This window comes from Callithrix jacchus, chromosome 16 (assembly GCF_049354715.1).
Source record: "Callithrix jacchus isolate 240 chromosome 16, calJac240_pri, whole genome shotgun sequence".
Classification (NCBI taxonomy): domain Eukaryota; kingdom Metazoa; phylum Chordata; class Mammalia; order Primates; family Cebidae; genus Callithrix; species Callithrix jacchus.
The window spans coordinates 86,028,562-86,049,023 of NC_133517.1; positions in this window are offsets into that span (position 1 = coordinate 86,028,562).

Below are 20,462 nucleotides of genomic sequence, written 5' to 3' on the forward strand. Positions count from 1 at the left end.
CCTTTGCTCACTTTTGAATGGGTTTGTTGGTTTTTTTCTTGTAAATCTGTTTTAGTTCTTTGTAGATTTTGGATGTAAGTCCTTTGTCAGATGGGTAGATTGCAAAAATTTTTCCCATTCTGTTGGTTGCTGATTCACTCTAATGATTGTTTCTTTTAAACTCCACAGCTTTTGTTGTGCAGAAACTCTGGAGTTTAATTAGATCCCATTTGTCTATTTTGGCTTTTGTTGCCAGTGCTTTTGGTGTTTTAGTCATGAAGTCCTTGCCTATGCCTATGTCCTGAATGGTATTGCCTAGGTTTTCTTCTAGAGTTTTTATGGTGTTAGGTCTATGTTTAATTATTTAATCCATCTGCAGTTAATTTTAGTGTAAAATGTCAGGAAGTGATCCAGTTTCTGCTTTCTGCACATGGCTAGCTAGTTTTCCCAACACCATTTATTAAACAGATAATCCTTTCCCCATTGCTTGTTTTTGTCGGATTTGGTGAAGATATTTTTAAACATGATTATCCAGACCTTCTCAAGGTTTCTTATGGAAACTTCTGTGAGTACATCAAACTAGCTTTTTCATAGATTCAGTATTACTAAAATGGCTATGAGAATTTCTGTCTGAACCACCTCTTTCTTTTGTATAATATTATTTAAGGAATTGCAGTTACTGTAAATGAAAAAGATGGAACAAATATGAATTACATCATTAAAGAGTTTATTGTCTAAAAGTAGATAAAGACCTATACATAAAACAAAACCACAAGCAGTGGCACATGCCTATAGTCCCAGTTCCTCCAGAGGTTGAGGCAGGAGAATCACTTGAGCCCAAGAGTTGGAGGCTATAATGCCCTATTCATGCACCTGTGAATAGCCACTGCACTCTAGCCTGGGCAACATAATACAACCGCATCTCTGAAAAAAAAAAAATCAAAACAAGCAAACAAAATTAAATGTCTAAAATATTATGTAAGTTTATAGGACAGAAAGATAAATTGCAGTTTGAGCAGATTAGAAAAATCTATTTTTTTTAAATAATCTACTTTTTAGTATAAAGTAATGAATGCTAACTTTATACATCTTCAAGATGATTGACGGAAGAAATAGGAATATAAAATCACTATACATCTCAGTACAATGGCAAAATATAATTTATAGATTGATAAAATACATGCTTCTAAAAAGATACACATAGCTATATATACATACACACATGCTTATATTTATTGTAAATGTATATGCAATGTCATGTATATGAAATATATATTAAATGTCAATTTTGCATACATATAAGCATATACATATGTATACACCTGCATAGACACATTTATACAGATATATGCATGTATGAATACATATATATATGCAACTTTATCTGAGACATATATTGTACACACATGCATGCATGCAAGCACATTGCATGTGGTGTTTTCCTGCTGATATGATATAGGCAATTAGATTGGGAAATTCTTCCTACAACGATATATCTCCTAGCAAAATGGCAGACTAGATGCCCTGAAATAAGTCTGTCATTAAATACATAAATATTAAACTAAAAGTTTCTAGACACATATTCCAGAATCCTGTATTTTAAAATAGAAGACTGTACTTGAAAAAAAAAATGAAGTAAATCCTTGGCTCTCAGTGAAAGACATAAGCCTTGCAGTAACTAGTTGTCCTACGATCATTACCAATACAAGCAGATTGAGAGTTTTGGTTTTAAAGACAGCTTGGCAAATGGTGTGAGATGACAGTGGATAGGGAGGACTTGGACCCATACAGAGTCTGAAAAAATCTCTGCATAAATGTCAAAAATAATACGCCTATGTGTTCAAATAAGTATAAACTGGATATGAAATCCTGGCCCACATTGACAAATGTCAAGTAAACTTTTCCTATCACATTATTGTTTATTCCAAGAAAAAAACATATCTGCTGAGAATTTGAGGCCACTGACTAGCCTCATTTTGATTTGGGCTTGAATTGAAATATTTTCATGGCCAATCCAGGTCTAATATATTAATAGCAACTTAAAATAGACCCAAGACTTTTCATGTGAATAGCTATGAAGTTTCTCAGGGCTTGGGGAAAAGGGAAAAACTTTCAAACTAAACTATGAAGAATCTTTTAAAGGAGAGTGCAAACGAATAGGAGCTTATAGACTAAGTAATATTTCTCTATAAACTGAATGTTGGCTCTGAAATATGCCTTATATCAGGAGTGGCGTCTGGAGAGAAAGCTCTAATTGAAATATAGTTTTATTTTTTCCTTTCCAACCTTCCTTACAGGCCCCTCTAAAGCAATTATTCTGTTCAAAGGAATTTGTTTGTGATACCCCTTTAAGGGTCTTATTTGTTCCCCCAACAGTTTCTTTTTCTGGGTCCAGTACTCTGTTAAGTGCTTCACCACATTGTTCTCATTTCTGTTATTTCTGAAACGAATTCTACAGCATTCTACTTGTGGGAATGGATGACATTCTTAGAGTGTTTAAAGGTAAGGTTTTTTTTAAAAAAATATGTACTAGTTATTATGAGAAATTTACTGAGTGAAACGTTAAATCTAATCTCAAATTCAGTTAAATATACAAAAATTTGTTTTCTCACATAACAGAGATTTAAAAGTAAGGCAACTTCAAACATAATATAATTAGCAGGTTAGCAGTTTAGGAAGCTACTAAAAACCCAGGTTCTTTTCTTTCTTCCAAAATGGTAGCCCATTAATAAATAGGTTTTGCTCTCAGAAGGTTAAATTTTGCTTCTTTTGTCAGACTGGGTCACGTGTCTACTTTAAGCCTGTAATCAATAAAGGTCATGGTTCCACTAAGACAGATGAATCACAAATTTCACATAAGCTCAGAATGTGGTTATTTATGTGTAAATCACATAGAGGCAGAGTGATGTCTAACTAAATCAAATCAACATATTTTGTTTGCAAGAGTATTGGTTAGCAAACTTCTGAAGTAGACATAGTTGGAAGAATTAGTTGTTATTTTAGGTCAAATGAAACTTAAATATGCTTCTATTTACTTGAAGAGTTAAGAATATGAATATGCCATAATTTACAAAAAATATCATATTAGTTATTATTGTTCTAATTTTAAACAATTTTTGCTATTACCTAAATAATGTTTTAATGTTAAACTTTGTAATTAAAATTTTTCCTGCAATGTGATTATTTCCCAATACTTACTCATTGAAGGCAAATTACTGTTTCAAATCACATTTAAATGTTCCATTTTAGATATTGTGTAAAATTATTTTTTCAGAAACATTGATTTTATTTCTTTATCAACAATGTAAAATATTAAAAATCTCATAGTTGAAGTCAGAAAGGAATATTTTTGGTTACTTCAGTATATTGACCATTTCAACTTAATTGATTTTAAAATAAAATATTATTAGTTAATTTTCTTGATTTTATATATTATAAAGCTTGATTATATATAATATGCATACATTATACATAAAATGAACCCAGTATCCCACATGCATATGCATGCACACTTATTCTGCAAATTGCTTATATACTTTATTTTTCTTTGGCTGCTTTTGTCTTATGAATATTGGATACCTATACACATTAAAAATGAATTTTATGTGATATGTACTGTAAATATTTCATTTATTTTTTGTGATTTGATTTTATGACATTTAATTTTTTACAGTTTAATATTATTTGCATACAAATGTATATATTTCCTTTGTTTTCCAATAACCCTATATGTTCTAGAATGATATAACATGATCTACATTTTCTACCTATTATCTCTCTGATGTAAGCAAGTTTCTTCTGTTAATCTTCATTTCTTAATACGTAAAAGGGAGTGAAAAATGTATTTACTTCACTGAATATCAATGAGAATTATTTAGACATAACGATGCGTAACTTAAAAGTCGAAAACAGTTATTAACTCACTATCATCCTGATAATTGGGTAAAATATTGAAAATTTGATTTGTGTATGTTAAATGTTTTAATTGTTTAATTGTTTAAATTGTTTAATTGTAAACCTTTAATTGTTAAATGTTTTAATTGTTTAAAAATTATTTTAAGTTGCTTATAATGTTTCTAATGTTCTTATATTTACTTTGCAAATCTAAACAAAATAAACATGCTTCAGAGCATAAAATTAGTGTCTAATAAGAACAACTTTGTGAACACTATGCTGTTATTTTATCTGTTAATTTTAAATTATGTCAGTTATTAATGTATTGTCAGATGGTTTATGTTTATTCAAATTATGTTGTAGCTTCTGGATATTAAAATAAGCCCTCAGTTCGAGTTAGATTCCCTATACCAAAAAGTTCTAACTTAAATTTTCTAACTTTAGGAAATAAGTGTAACTTTTCAACTCAGTCTATTTCCTTTCTATAACTTCAAATGATGTTTAAAAATCAGCATATTACAAATTGATTGGTCTTTAAAACTTTGAGGCTGGATTTTTTAGTTATTATTTAGATTGCATGTTCCCTCTTATAAATTTACTAATCTCTTTTATATTTAGGAAATTGTCAAAAAATGTTATGCTTTTATTTTCTACCCCTCTGCCATTATTTCAAGCAGAATAGACTACGTAGGGCATGTGCAATCACCTCAGCTTACACCCATTTTTGTTTAAATGGGTGTAATTATTTCCCTACCTAAAACCAGATTCTACATGCCAGTTGATTTTTGAAAACTCTTGTTATCTTATTCAGATTTTCTACCACTTGTTTATTACCTTGCTTTATTTTGAATATTGTCCCATCTTCATTATCTTTTTTCTTTTATGGGAGTTTAATTTATATAGATCAATTATATTATATTTTATTATATATAAATTATATATATATATATATTAAACTACCATAATATTATTTGTCATGCTTCCTCTACATTTTTGCATAAGTGGAGAGAGTACTCAATAAATATTTGTTAACATTAATTGTACCTATACTTTGATTTTTTTCTTTTTTTGAGACATAATTTCATTCTTGTTGCCCAGGCTGGAATACAATGGTACAATCTTCACTCACTGCAACCTCCACATCCCAGGTTCAAATGATTCTCCTGCCTCAGCCTCCTGAGTAGCTGGGATTACAGGCATGTGCCACCACGAGGGGCTGATTTTGTATTTTTAGTAGAGATGAGGTCTCTCTAAGTTGGTCTGGCTGGTCTCAAACTCCCAACCTCAGGTGACCAGCCCACCTCAGCCTCCCAAAGTGTTGGGATTACAGGTGTAAGGCACCATGCCCATCCGACTTTGAATATTTTTTTACAAATGACTTTGTTTGGCTAAAACTAAGGTTATGTTTTACAAAAACAGAATCAAACCTGTATGTAAATAGACTTAATGTCCAGCAAAAAAATAGAGGGAATTCATCTTTACTTTATTAATTCCTTCCTTTGATTTTATAATTCATCACAGGAAGCTTAAATGTTAGCTGGGTCAAACTATGTCATGAATTAGAAAGTCTAATTGTCATGAATAATTCCATAAATTTCTCATAGTTTTCCAATATGGCATATGAAAGAATATAATTTTTCTTAAACATAACACTGCAGTGAAACCTATCATTGTGCAATGATAAAATTCCATTGTAAACATGTAAATCCAACCCATCCAGAATAGCTATTTAAAATTTTTACATCCTCTCTTCACATTCTTGAAATACTGATAGTAAATATCAGTTATGATTTACTGTTAGTTAATTTTGCAAGACTTTGAGGTCATTTTGGAGATAGTAACTTAGGTCAGTATTTAATATGACTTCATCCATATTTGTCATAACTTAAATAATTGTCAATTTATCAAGTTTATAGCATAGGAATTTGATTTCTTTTATTCATATAAGGAAACATATCAATAAAAGAATATATTGTCAATGTATTATATAATCACTTACATAATGTGTTTAACCAATAGTTACTAAATCCTTTATTATATTCAAGTGCTATGTAATTAGATAGAAAGAAAGAAAATATATGATCATTAAGAAATGCTTATTCAAGAGAAGATAACATTAATTACAAAGGAAAAATATTTTCTGAATAAAGCTGTAAAGAGAGCAATAAAGAAAGATAGGAAAGATAGCTTAAGAAAATAGAGTATGAGTAGAGAACTAAAGAGATGAATTATAGTTTTCTTAGGGCCAAGAAAAAAAATAGTTGCAGAAAATTTCATTGGTATATGCAAATCATTAAAAACTTAGCATATGCCAAGAAATAAAATGATTAAGAAACTCTTTATCCAGAACCTTGTGATCTGTTTATTTTGTGGTTGGGGGAGGAAAGCTGCTGTGTAATATGGCAAAATGCTAGAAATTGAAACTAAAGAGAAAGACACAGGTTTTTTATGTGATACAAAAGAGTTTAGAATGTATCCAGTAAAACGTGCTTAGTCTCTGAAAATATCTGAGTCAGATGTACATATCTGTTTGCTATAAAGATCACTCTGGTGGGAGCATTGATGATTAACTTGAGAGTAGCTAGCCTAAAAGCACCAACTTCCTGATAGTCTATTTATAGGTCTTGGCACTGTTAATCCAGTCTTGGAAAGGGATGATGAAAGTTTGTATTATGCCAGTGTGAATGCTATTGATGAAAAGGATATATATATATACACACACATATATATATATGTATATATATTTATGATTATAAGATAGAAGAAATAGAATGAATGATCACATGTTTATTTAATCAGGCATTCTATTTCAGTGTTGGAAGTGAAGCTGGGGAAAGATTTCTGGGTAATTGTCAAATATCTGTTAAGCCCTTAGGTTTTAAGAGTTATCTCACTACAATCTCTGATAAACAATGTTCATGGATAGTGGGGGAGAAGGGCCCAATTACAGTTTATTTTGCCCTCTCAAACCACCTGAACAACTTCTTTTAGAAAATTGTATAAATCAAAGTAAGTATAAATAACACACATTTCTGAGTACTTTTCTCACATATAAATGTTTTCAAATGTTGCCCTTTTCATAAACCTGAGATATAAGTATTTCTCTTATTTTATAGGTAGAGATGTAGCCTATCTTTTAGCTACTGGGTTATAAGAAATATTCCCAAATTCATACTAATATTACAAAAATAATACAATACTGTGCAATTATAACTCATGTGTCACTGGCTGAAATTCACTGATCTCAGTGGGGCTTAGCTGATCTAGGCTGTCTGGCTAAGTTGGAGATCTGGGCTATGTCTGTCATGTCTCTCATCCTCCTTTTGGAGTTAGTAGATTGGACTGGGACATGATCTTCTCTTCAAGAGGGCAGAAGCACAAGGCCCAATATACACTTGCTGTATCTAACTCTACTCATGTCATGTTGGCTATCTGGGTCCCCACACCCGCTAAAGCAGAACACAAGGTCAAGCTGAGGTGCAGAGAATTACGCCTTGACTACCCAAGAGTTAAATACAAGGAGGAGTGAAACTCTAGGGCTACACTGTTACTAATCCAGTACAAATAAGACATTCCATATTTTAAGATTGTGAAGTTCTGCAGGAAAAATGCCTGAGTTAATATCCTGGCCCTACCATGAGATCTGTGACCTTGCAAAAATTACTAAACCTGGTTTCTCATTTTAATAAAGTAAGAGGGCAAAACTATTTACCTCATATCATTAATAAGTGCACATTTGTGAGACCTACATCTAACACAAAACATATACCAAAATATTATTAATTGTATTATTCCATATGCCTGGATATTGAGATTCGCAGGAGATGACATATTTAAAAATAAAATTTAACATTAATAATATGTGTTGAAATTAATGCTCCAATGCAGAAATTCAGATTACCTGACTTTGGATTTGAGGTTTGATACATAACCTCCTGCTATCACTGTGTAAAAATATTGAAGTATAATCTCTATAGATAAAGGAAATATAATTAATTTGTTATTACTTTCTTTTCTTTTCTTTCTTTTTTTTTTTTTTTGAGACAGGATTTCAGTCTGTCCCTAAGGGTGGAGGGGCATCATCTTCAGCCTGGATGAGTGCAACATCTGCCTCCTGGGTTCAAGTGATTCTCCTGCTTCAGCTTCCCAAGTAGCTGGGACTACAGGCACTGGCCACCACACCTGGCTAATTTGCATAGTTTTTGGTAGAGACAGGGTTTCACCATGTTGGCCAGACTGGTCTCGAATTCCTTACCTCAGGTGACCTATTGACCTTCGCCTCTCAAAATGCTGGGATTACAGGGGTGAGCCACCGACCTGGCCTACATTATTAAATTCTTAAACTGATATTACACAGGCATCATTATAAAAATTTCAGGGTAGGGAATTAATTGATAACTGCTTTTAAATCTTAAAATATAAAATATATACTTTGTTCTATTTATAAAACATGATATGAAATAAACAACACATTAGCTGTATTAAGTCCAATAAATTATCAAAAATAAATCAGAATGCATTATATGTAGACTAATATGGATTACTAAACAAATGTCATAATTACATTTTTAAATTCAAGCTCTATAATACAGAGTGTAAAACTAGGACATTTGCAAAGGTAGTGTTGTAGTAAACAGTTTATCTTAATGGTATTATCCTACTTTAATATAAGGATTACTATGTAATAGCACAAAGTCAACACTTTTAAGATGCTCATTGACGTACTGGATATTGACCATTATATTCAACTTTTTTCTACAGATACTAAAGATTATTTTAAGGAATGCACACAGACAACTAGCTCTTTCTACCAGAAAAGCATTTTTGTAGACACATTACAGTCTCCTTTTTCTTTAATAACTGACACTGCTCCATATGCTCAGAGATCATACTTCTGAAAGAAATTTGACAAATTGTTTGCTGTGCATAGATTATTTTCTGGCTTTTGAATAAAACTTCCTTGGCTATGGTACATTTTGCAAAACAATTTCTGCACATGTGACAGGTGGGTGACTTTGTAGACAAATTGTCAGGATTCTGGACTGTGCTGCTTGAGCTATTTATCCTCTAGGGACAAATAGAGTGTCCCTCTTCCATGGATACTAATGCTTTAACATTTTCTCCTAAAGTAAAAAGACCAATAAATCTATTTTACTTTCACTCATCATGAAAATATTCCTATCATCCTCATACAGAGAATAAATAGCATTGCTTTACTTTTGCTTTTCTATCTGAAGGTGCCTGAATTTAAACTGCAACCTCTGTGTACCATGACATTTGCTAAACTCTCCTCACCATTTCATCATGCTCAAATAATTTCAAAATCGGGTTGGTTCTGGAGTACTCTCAGACAACTTTATTTAATTTGCACATAGAAATATTATTGAATAGTAGATCTAGAAAATCACCTACTGCACTTTACTTGTTCCAGTGTTTATGAAATGAAAAAGAGAAACAGAGGCAGAGAGGGAAAAATAGAATGAGAGGGACCAAGAAGGTCAAGGAAATACCACTTAGGCAGCACTGAATATGGGTAGGTGCTATTTTAAATCAATTTAGAACCAGACTTAACCTGTGAGGTAGGGATCAGTATTATCCATATTCCCCTAACAAGAAAACTAGTCACACAAGTTTACTTGATCAAGTTGACACAGGTAGCTAATGTCAAAATCAGTCAATCTGTCCCCAAAGGTTGGCTAACTACATACAGTGCTATGTTCAATGTTCTAAAACAGGCTCAGGGAGATCACAGCATAGCAACTCACAACCCAAACACATTTGACATCTCAGTTATTTAACATGCAAAACCACACCATTAAGTCTCCATCTTCTCTTATAACGTATTAGCCTCTCTGATTCCTGACAATAAGCTTATTGAATTATTATAAACAAATTCATGGGAATTCACCATATAACATGGCTACTAGGGAACATTGATAGAATAAAACAGACTTATGTTAGCAAGCTAGCTTTTGTTAGCTATGCCATCTAGATAGATCAGTAGATAGATAGATATAAATGTATCATATACATGTATATATATAATGTATGAATGTATAGTTACTTTCTGGTTATGATTCCCGCTTTCCAGTGGCATACCAACATGACAGGTATAACCTCATAACTGGGTAAAAATAAGCCATTAGCTAACAGATGATACCACACAATACCACACAAAACGTTTATTCAATATGTGTAAGAGAACAGATTTGATTGAAATGGAAACAAAAGAAAACTACAAAGAGGTGGCAAGAAGGACTTAAGACAAAGACAGGAGTACTTTAATAAATTTGATTATAAAATAAGATGAAATAGTGAAAAGAGAAAAAAATGTACAAGTAAAAAGATAAGCACAGTGAAAATTAATTAAATAAAAATACTTGGAGGTGTGGATAGTTTTCAAGGTGTTTGTACCCATTTTTAATGAGCCTTTTAACAATGAAGCATGGTATCTTTGGAAGGAAAGTTTCTGAGAATTATGTAACATTTCATATTAGTGTGTCATCGAGTATAGGCTTGATAAGACTCTAACATAATGAAAAATTGCTATATATTTTTTTCTCATTGAGGTTGGTTCTAAACTTCCTTCTTGGTCATCCTTTCTATGATTTCTTCAAAGAATCTAGTTACCTTAGTTTTTCTTTACCGGTAAAGAAAAACTAAGTTTTTGCTTAGGTTTTCATTTTTGGAAAGGGTAGCCATACGCTTTCCAAAATTCTGTAAGATTGATGTGAAGGTGTGAATCTACCTTAGCAGAACAAGCTTGAAAATTTAATATACTTGTACCTCATATCAAGGAGACTCATGATTAAACTTTATAATACAAATATATATGATTTCTAAAGATTAAATTCAGTTCTTAGATTCTGAATTAAGATAATTAAAATTAATTTTGCTCACACTCCACTAAGAATTCTTGTTGTGCCTGATATTTCAGCATCTCTTCCTGTAGTTTGCTTTGACTATATGGTTTCTTTCAGTACTTTTCCTCTCCCACTCCATTCAAATTTCCTCCAGAAATTCTTCTCTTCCACAATAGTCATTTCTGTATTTCAAGCTCTTCACCAGTGTTTGCTTTATATTGCTAATCACATTTCTTTATTTGAAAAACTTTCCATTTAGTTACCAATGAAATTGGATCCTAATCCTTAAGCTTGGTAATAGTGCTGCTATATGCCAAATGTTACTGACCATGTCTGTTTCTTGGTTTCTGATTGCTTTGAATCTTTTCTGTTTATGGGTTGTTGTAATTCAAAAGAAGTGCTCTCCGTTTTTTTATACTGGGTGACATCAAATGGAACACTACCCTAATATTTTCATGAACTCACTCCAATCCTTTAGACCTGTATGGAAAGAGTGTTTCTGATTAAAATATAGGGAAATGAAAAGAATGTATATAGAAAGACATTCACTTAAAAGGATTTTTGTATTGCAATGCAAAAAGGAACTTGACTCTAAAATAATAGGTATTCCTGGCCTTGAATTTCCAGTTCCTTGGCCATTTCCAATCCCTGAGGTTTGTTATTATGTGACTTCTTCAACAGTCTTTCATCATTCAAGTGACTTTTTTCACAGTCTTTCATCATCAATAACTGCATTCATTAATGCCCATGCAGGATTTTTGTTAATTTCATATAAACAAAATATATTTCTGAGTCCAGATCTGAAGTCACATATTAAGCACACTAAACAAAATAAAAGCTCCCTCTCTCAGAGAAACTCTGCTACCAAATATTTAGAAATTTTCAAATCTTCCTCATTTCTTACACTCCACTCTTATTTATATAAATATTAGTCACCTAAGCATTAAGCAACTACAATACTCCTGTGTAAGTGCCATGTGCTCAGTTGGTACTCAGCAATTTGTTAAGTCACATTTTTATAGTACTTATTTTCTAAAAGCACATGCTTTTTACTTATATAAATCATTAAAGTCAGTTGTATCAATCACCTCAAATTCATTTAGGGAAATTAATGTAATTTATGCTGAAATTCAAATGTACAGAAACATGATTGCTATGTTTGAGATTAATATCTGATATTTATATGACATTTTTATCATTAATCTCTAACAGAATAACAATTATATCTTCAAACTAATTTTATACCATTAAGTGATACAAAATGTATTAGCACAAGTACATAGAGTAATTATTGAAATGAATGTAACTTAAACATATCTGTCTCTTCTTCTGCCTCCCTGGTATATAGAACAATTTAGCAACTAACTTAACCATCACAAAGTTTTTGAGTCTGAAGTTCCTCATTACATTTAAGAAACTGAGCTCTAAATAGGACCAGATGTAGAGACGGGGTGGGGTAATAAAAAGAAAGAAAGGAAAAAAAAAAGAAATGCAGATGTAGGTATTTAATTTTTTGTCATCAAGAAGATTATGAAGCCCTCTGTACCTTAGAAAAAGCTCTGGGGTGAGTCTAACCAATCTCCTGATTTTCTGAGCAGATCAGAATGACCTCCATAACTGTACCTATAGGAAGGTTACGATATTTATATTACTTATTTTAGCCATGATAGAGTATTAATTTTAATTTGCTGATAATCTTTTACAAATTAAAGATGGGTCTTTCAACATAGGCTGCTCCTTAAAAAAGAAAGAAGTACTATTTGTTCATCTACTCAACATCAGGCCACTGAGGAAAATGCTCAGATATTATCTTTTATTGTATGTTTAATCTGAAAAGCCAAATCAAATGTTGAAAGATACCTCACACAATGGCTGAAGCATCATGATTGAAATAATAAAAAGAAGACCAATGTAAATACATAAGTAGATTGCCATAAAGGAGAGATTACTGAAAATAAAATAGAAACTAAGCAAGAAAAATGATTCCAGTAAAACACTGTTACACAAAAGATATTTATAAATTAAAAAATAAATTTAGATTTAAAGAAATCACCTCTTTCAGAAAGGGATAGAAAATAACTTTATATTTTAAAAGAAAAACAAATAAAATATAGCACACACCATTGAACAAAATTAGAATGATTTGAAAAACACAGAGATAAGGTTAGAGGACATGACAAAGAGTTTCAGGACAGCAAATATTTAAATATAGAAGTTACAATATAAGTAAACATAAACAGGAGGAGAAGAAATAATAAGAATGAGAATGGATAAAGAAAGCTTTCTAAACCATTGATAGAATTGTGTTTTAGTTGAAAAGGTTTACACAAAGTTTAAGGAGTAATACCAAAAACATAACAAATAACACGTGCTGGTGAAATTTCTGAAATTCAAGGAAGAAAATAAATTTAAATATATTTTAGATAGAATAAATAATAAAGTAAAGTAATACAATATTTTACATTTATACCACCTAAGATTGGAAATGTGATTAATATTTTTATAATTAATAGGTAAAAGAATCCTACTTAGGAATACTTATTGTATCAGCCGAAGCTTAAAATTATTCTATGTATAGATAAATATAAGGAAAATATACACTCTTATTAATTTTGATTTCTCCAGAGAGTGCAATATGAAAAAAGATGCAAATATTATTAGAAGTAGAGTATTTCTGTTTTTGGCTATGTTGGAGAATTTGTAGTATAATTACTTTACTGCTGTGGTTTAAAAAAGTGGCAAAGTATATGCATTAGTCCAATTTCAAGCTGATGATAAAAACATACCTGAAACTAGACAATTTAGAAAAGGAAGAGGTTTAGTTGGACTTACAGTTCCACATGGCTGGAGAGGCCTCACAATCATGGTGGAAGGCAAGGAAGAGCACCTCACATCTTACGTGGATGGTGGCAGGCAAAAAGAACTTGTACAGGGAAACTCTGTCTTATAAAACCATCAGATCTCATGAGACTTATTCACCATCACAACAACAACATGGGAAAAGACTTGCCCCCATGTTTCAATTACCTCCCACTGGTTCCCTACCACAGTATGTGGGAATTCAAGATGAGATTGTGGGGAGGGGAACACAGCCATATCATATCAATCTTTCCCTGGACCTCTCAAATATCGTATCTTCATATCTGAAAATCAATCATGCCTTCCCAACAGTCCCCCAAAGTCTTAACTCATTTCAACTTTGACTCAAAAGTCCACTTCAAAGTCTTATTCAAGAAAAGGCAAGTCCCTTCAGCCTATAAGCCTGTAAAATCAAAAACAAGTTAGTTACTTCCTAGATACAATGGAGGTACGGGTATTGGGTAAATATAGCCATTCCAAATGGGAGAAATTGGCAAAAATGAATAAACTGTAGTCTCCATCAAAGTCTGAAATCTAGCAGGACAGAAATCTAGCTTTAAGATGATTAAAGCTCTAAAATGATCTTCTTTGACTCCATCTCACATCCAGGTCATGCTGATGCAAGAGGTAGGCTCCCGTGGTCCAGTGCAGCCTCCCTCCTGGTTCTTTCTTGGGCTGGCATTGAGTGTGTGTGACTTTTCCAGATTCACAATGCAAGTTATTGATGGATCTATAATTCTAGGTTCTCCAGGATGATAGCCCTCTTCTCACAGTGCCACTACATGGTGCCCAACTAGGGACTCTGTGAGGGGGCTCTGACCCCACATTTCCCTTCTATACTGCCCTAGTGGGGGTTCTCCATGAGGGTCCTTCCCCCTGCAGAAAATTTCTACCTGAGCATCCAAGCCTTTCCATATATCTTCTGAAGTCTAGGTGAAGGTTTCCAAACTCCAATTCTTGACTTCTATGCACTGGCAGGCTCAACAGTATGTGGAAGCTGCCAAGGCTTACAGCTTACACCTTCAAGAGTCACAACACAAGCTCTACACTGGCCCCTTTCAGTCATGGCTGCAGTGGCTGGGATTCAGGGTACAAAGACCCTAGAAAATTAAAACAGAAATTAAAATCATACAGAATGAAATTAAAAGCAGTTTAGAGATAGGAGAAGAAAAATTAATATATTAATATTTAAATGGTTAGCAATATAAACAATCTAAATTAATATAAACAGAAAAAACAACCAGAAAAGATAGAGTCTCATTGATCTGAGATAATCTAGGGTAGTCTGACATATATGCAATTGAAGATGGAAAGGGTGAAATGCAAGAGTTAACAATGTCTTTTATTAAAATATTGATTAAATATTCAAAATTTGATAAAGCATTAAGTTCAAAAAGCAATATAGATATATAATCAGAAAAATATAAATAAAGGTATATTAAGTACAATATAATAACACTTCTGAAAACCAAGAATAAAGATATATCTTTAGAGGCCAGAGGGAAAGGCATATTACATGCAAGAGAAAAAAATTAGAATGACAGCCAATTTCTTGAGAGAAGCAATGAAGACAGACGCTGGCACAGATCAGTGGATTATCACAGTAACAGTTAAGCACTAGCTCCAATTTTTATCTTGTGCCAGTGTAGTATCAATTGCAGGAGTAGATTAACATAGCTTCAAGCATGTGCTCTGTAGCCATGAATCTGGCAAATGTGTTCTTCCAGACACACAAAGAAAGAGGAAGAGAAGAAATTCACATTTACCTGGTAGGACTAACAGTTACAATTTTGAAGTTTTGTGTTAAGTCTTTGTTAGGTCTCTGACTTGATGTTTCAGTATGGGAGAACATGGATAGTCTGAACATTTCTTATAACATGACCCTTGTCCTTCCTCTTACTGACATCAGCCTAAATAGATTAAAAGAGCAAGGTGCAGCAAGAACTTTGGAAAGATGCATGCATTCCAGAAGATGGAAGATGAATTCTATGAACACTGCAAGACCTACCACATCAGTGGTCTGGAACGTGCAGTAACGATTAGTCCAAAATAAAAATTATAATGCCTCATATCTCCAAATGTTGAAGAAAAGATGACACTTGGTGTACTTCTTTATATTCCGAAGGATGCCTTGCCAAATGGGCCATACAAAGAAACAGACCCTATGTAGCTTACTTATACTTAGTTACAATCCATAGTATTAGTTATCCTTGGTGGAAAAAAAACCCAAGTGAAGTTTCTAGTAGTTCCCAAAATGTTCTGGCCTAAAGCTATACCACTTGCAGCAGAAACGTATACATATTACCATAAACAGTTCTAATCATCCTAAGAAATGTAATGATGAAGTGTCTGATTAGCGCATATCAAGCAGAATTGCCTATCATGAGCTGTCTTTTCTTGTATCCTAAAACTTATAAGTTTCAGTGAGAAAAAATTGGTTCATTTATAGTTAAGTGAGATCAGGGCCAGAGACCTTAAGTGAACTGCATGAGCCATGATCCAGACTCCCAAATAATCCATCACACTGCAGCTCTTTGTAAGCCTATAACTGTGGCCACATGAAGGGTTTCTTATAATCAACAGATGGAGGACAAAATACCCAATTTGGTTCTATAATGGGTCAGCTGAGTATATGGGAATCTGCTGAAAATAAAACACTGCTTCATTACAGCCCCACTCAAGTAAGGACTTGGAAAACAGTCATCAGGGAAAATACCCTAAATAGGAAAAACTTCGAAGAGTATACATGGTCATGTGGTTATCTAATTTCTGGAAAATATCTGAAACTGAGATAAGAACATTTGCAGATCTGTGAGTATTCCTCAGTGTCTTAGTTAATAGCTCAGGGCACATGGAATGGAATGATTGGGAAAATGTGAGGGGATGCTCTACAGTGATCCTGCTTTCAAGACAAAGGAGCTTACTCCGAAATTTCCAGAAGTGTGGGCTACCTATAAGAATCAAAAAGGATATCAGAGGTTGAAGACCTACTTAACGAAATAAAACAAGAAGACAAGAATAGAGGAAAAAATGACAAAAAGAAATGAGCAAAGTCGCCAAGAAATATGGGACTATGTGAAAAGACCTAATTTACATTTGATAGGTGTACCTGAATATAACGAAGAGAATGAATCCAAGCTGGAAAATACTCTTCAGGATATTATTCAGGAAAACTTTCCCGATCTAGCAAAGCAGGACAATATTCAACCCCAGGTAATACAGAGAACACCACAAAGATATTCCTGAAGAAGAGCAACCCTAAGGCACATAATCGTTAGACTCACCAGAGTTGAAATGAAGGAGAAAATACTAAGGGCAGCCAGAGAGAAAGGTCAGGTTACCCACAAAGGGAAGCCTATTAGACTTACAGCAGATCTCTCAGCAGAAACCCTATAAGCCAGAAGGGAGTGGGGGACAATATTCAACATCCTTAAAGAGCAGAACTTTCAGCCCAGAATTTCATATCCTGCCAAACTAAGCTTCACAATTGAAGGAAAAATAAAATTTTTTATGAACAAGCAAGTACTCAGAGATTTTATTACCACCAGGTCGGCTTTACAAGAGCTTCTCAAAGAAGCAGTAACCCTAAATTTAAGTTGACTAAATCCCCCAATTAAAAGATACAGCCAAAACCTAACGATATGCTACATCCAGACCCATTTCACATCCAAAGATACACAAAGACTAAAAACAAAGGGATGGAAAAAGATTTACCAACCAAATGGAGAGCAAAAATAAATAAATAAATAAAAAGCAGGAGTTGCAATTCTCACATCTGATAAAATAGATTTCAAAGCAACAAAGATATAGTGGTAAAAGGATCAATGCAACAATAAGAGCTAACGATCCTAACACCCAGATGCATAAGACTCATAAAGAGATTTAGACTCAACGAGACAGAAAATTAATAAGGATATCCAGGACTTGACCTCAGATCTGGAACAAGTAAATATTTATATAATAAATTTTTATAAAGCTCAATAAATATTTATAGAGCTCTCCACTTTAAATACACAAAATATACATTCTCCACCTTAAATACACAGAATATTGATCAGCCATTATGAATACCCATTTTTAGAATAAAGCTACATTCCCGTTCTCTCTCCCTCTTTTTCTTCCTCTTTCTTCCTCTCCTTCACTCCTTTTTATTTCTAAAAAAAAAAAAAAAAAAAAAAAAAAAAAAAAAAAAGAATTGAAAAGCTTATTTATCATGATCAAGTAGGCTTCATCCCGGGGTGCAAGGCTGGTTCAACATACGCAAATATATAAATGTAATCCATCAAATAAACAGAGCCAAAGACAAAAAACACATGATTATCTCAATAGATACAGAGAAGGCCTTCAACAAAATTCAACAGCTTTTTATGTTAAGAACTCTCAAAAAACTAGGTATCGACAGAATGTATCTCAAAATAATAAAAACTATTTATGAGAAACCCATAGCCAATATCACATTGAACTGGAAAAAACTGAAATAATTCCCTTTGAAAACTGGCACTAGACAAGGATGCTCTCTCTCTCCACTTCTATTCAATATAGTGTGGAAATTCTAGCCACAGCAATCAGGCAAGAGAAAGAAATAAAGCTTATTCAATTAGGTAAAGAGGAAGCCAAATTGTCTCTATTTGCAGACAACATGATTGTATATTCAGAAGACCCCATTGTCTCAGCCCAAAATCTCCTTAAACTGATAAGGAACTTCAGCAAAGTCTCAGGATATAAAAATCAATGTGCAGAAATCACAAGCATTCCTATACACCAATAACAGACAAACAGAGAGCCAGATCAAGAGTGAACTCCCATTCATAATTGCTACAAAGAGAATAAAATACAACAAACAAAGGATATGAAGGATCTCTTCAAGGAGAACCAAAAACTGTTGGGGTCCGGCACGTCTGCCAGGGGCTACCGACCTGCAGGAGTCCCCGAGACCGCCAACATAGATGTCTCGTTTAACCTGAGGGAGAGAGTGTGCGGAAGTGAAAGAATAAAGGAAAGTGGAGTCTGGAGGGCTGGCTTAGGCTACTTCCAAGCAGCAATTTTATTTTTGCAATATGTCTCATTATATAATTTTCTGAAGTTAAAGTTGTTTATGCCAGATCAACGTACTTAAGTTACAGTAAGCAAGTTACGCCCACTAAGTTATGCCCAGTAAGTAAGTTAAGCCCAGTAAGTAGGTTATGCCCAGCAAGTAAGTTACCCCCAGTAAGTACTTAACAATTGTAAGTAAGTTACAGTTACGCCCTGTAAGCTATGGTAAGTAAGTTACAGTTAAGCCCTGTAAGCTATGGTAAGTAAGTTACCAAGTGTAGATACTTAAGTTAATATTTTACAATGAAGGTAACAAGGGTCCAAAATGAACACAATCAAGCAATAAACTATAAGAAGCTGAAAGTAGACACAATGCCTCCCAAGTCCTCATATCCATAAAGTAATGTCTGTTAATTATTTTGAATAACATATAGTCCCTCTCTCGATTCCTGCTTTCCCTCAGCTCGACTCCCCCAACCGGGGACCTGTGTCCAGGCTTAAGCTCACCGTATAGTGAGGCCCATTTCCTAGGGGCCTAACACGGGAGTGATCCCCACAGATTCCCTCAAAAAACCACTGCTCAAGGAACTAAGAGAGGACACAGATAGATGGAAAAACATCCCATGCTCATGGTTAGGATGAATCAATATCATAAAAATGATCATACTGCCCAAAATGATTTATAGATTCAAGGCTATCCCCATCAAGCTACCATTGACCTTCCTCACAGAACTGAAAAAAAAAAACACCAAAACTTTAAACTTCATATGAAACCAAAAGAGAGCCTGCATAGCCAATGTAATCCCAAGCAAAAAGAACAAAGCTAGAGGCATCACACTACCTGACTTCAAACTATACAATAAGTCTATAATAATCAAGACAGTGTGGCACTGGTACCAAAACAGAGATATAGACCAACGGAACAGAACAGAGGCCTTGGAAGCAACACCACATGTCTACAACCATCTGATCTTTGACAAACCTGACAAAAACAAACAATGGGGAAAGATCCCATGTTAAATAAATGGTGTTGGGAAAACCAGCTAGCCATGTGAAGAAAGCTGAAACTGGACCCCTTCCTTACATCTTACACTAAAATTAACTCCAGATGGATTAAATATTTAAACATAAAACCTAACACCATATAAACCCTAGAAGAAAACTTAGGCAATACCATTCAGGACATAGGCATCGGCAAGGACTTCATGACTGAAACACCAAAAGCAACGGCAACAAAAGACAAATGGGATGAAATATAAACTTGAGAGTCTTGAGTCTCTGCACAGCAAAGAAACAATCATTAGAGTGAACCAGCAACCAAAAGAATGGGAAAACATTTTTGCAATCTACCCATTTGACAAATAGCTGATATCCAGAATCTATAAAGTACTAAAGCGTATTTACAAGGAAAAAGCAAATAAATTGATTCAAAGGAGGGAGAAAGATATGAACAAACACTTTTCAAAAGAAGACATTTATGAGGCCAACAAACATGAAAAAATGCTCATCATCACTGGTCATTAGAGAAATGCAATTCAAAACCACATTCAGATACCATCTCACACCAGTTAGAATGGCAATCATTAAAAAAATCTGGAGACAGATGCTGAGAGGATGTGGAGAAATAGGAACACTGTTACACAGTTGGTTGGAGTGTAAATTAGTTCAACCATTGTGGAAGACAGTGTGGCAATTCCTCAAGGCCTTAGAAATAGAAATTCCATTTGACCCAGCAATCCCATTACTCCTTATATACTCAAGGGAATATAAATCATTCTATTAAAAAGACACGTGCACACATATGTTCATTGTGACACTGTTTACAATAGCAAA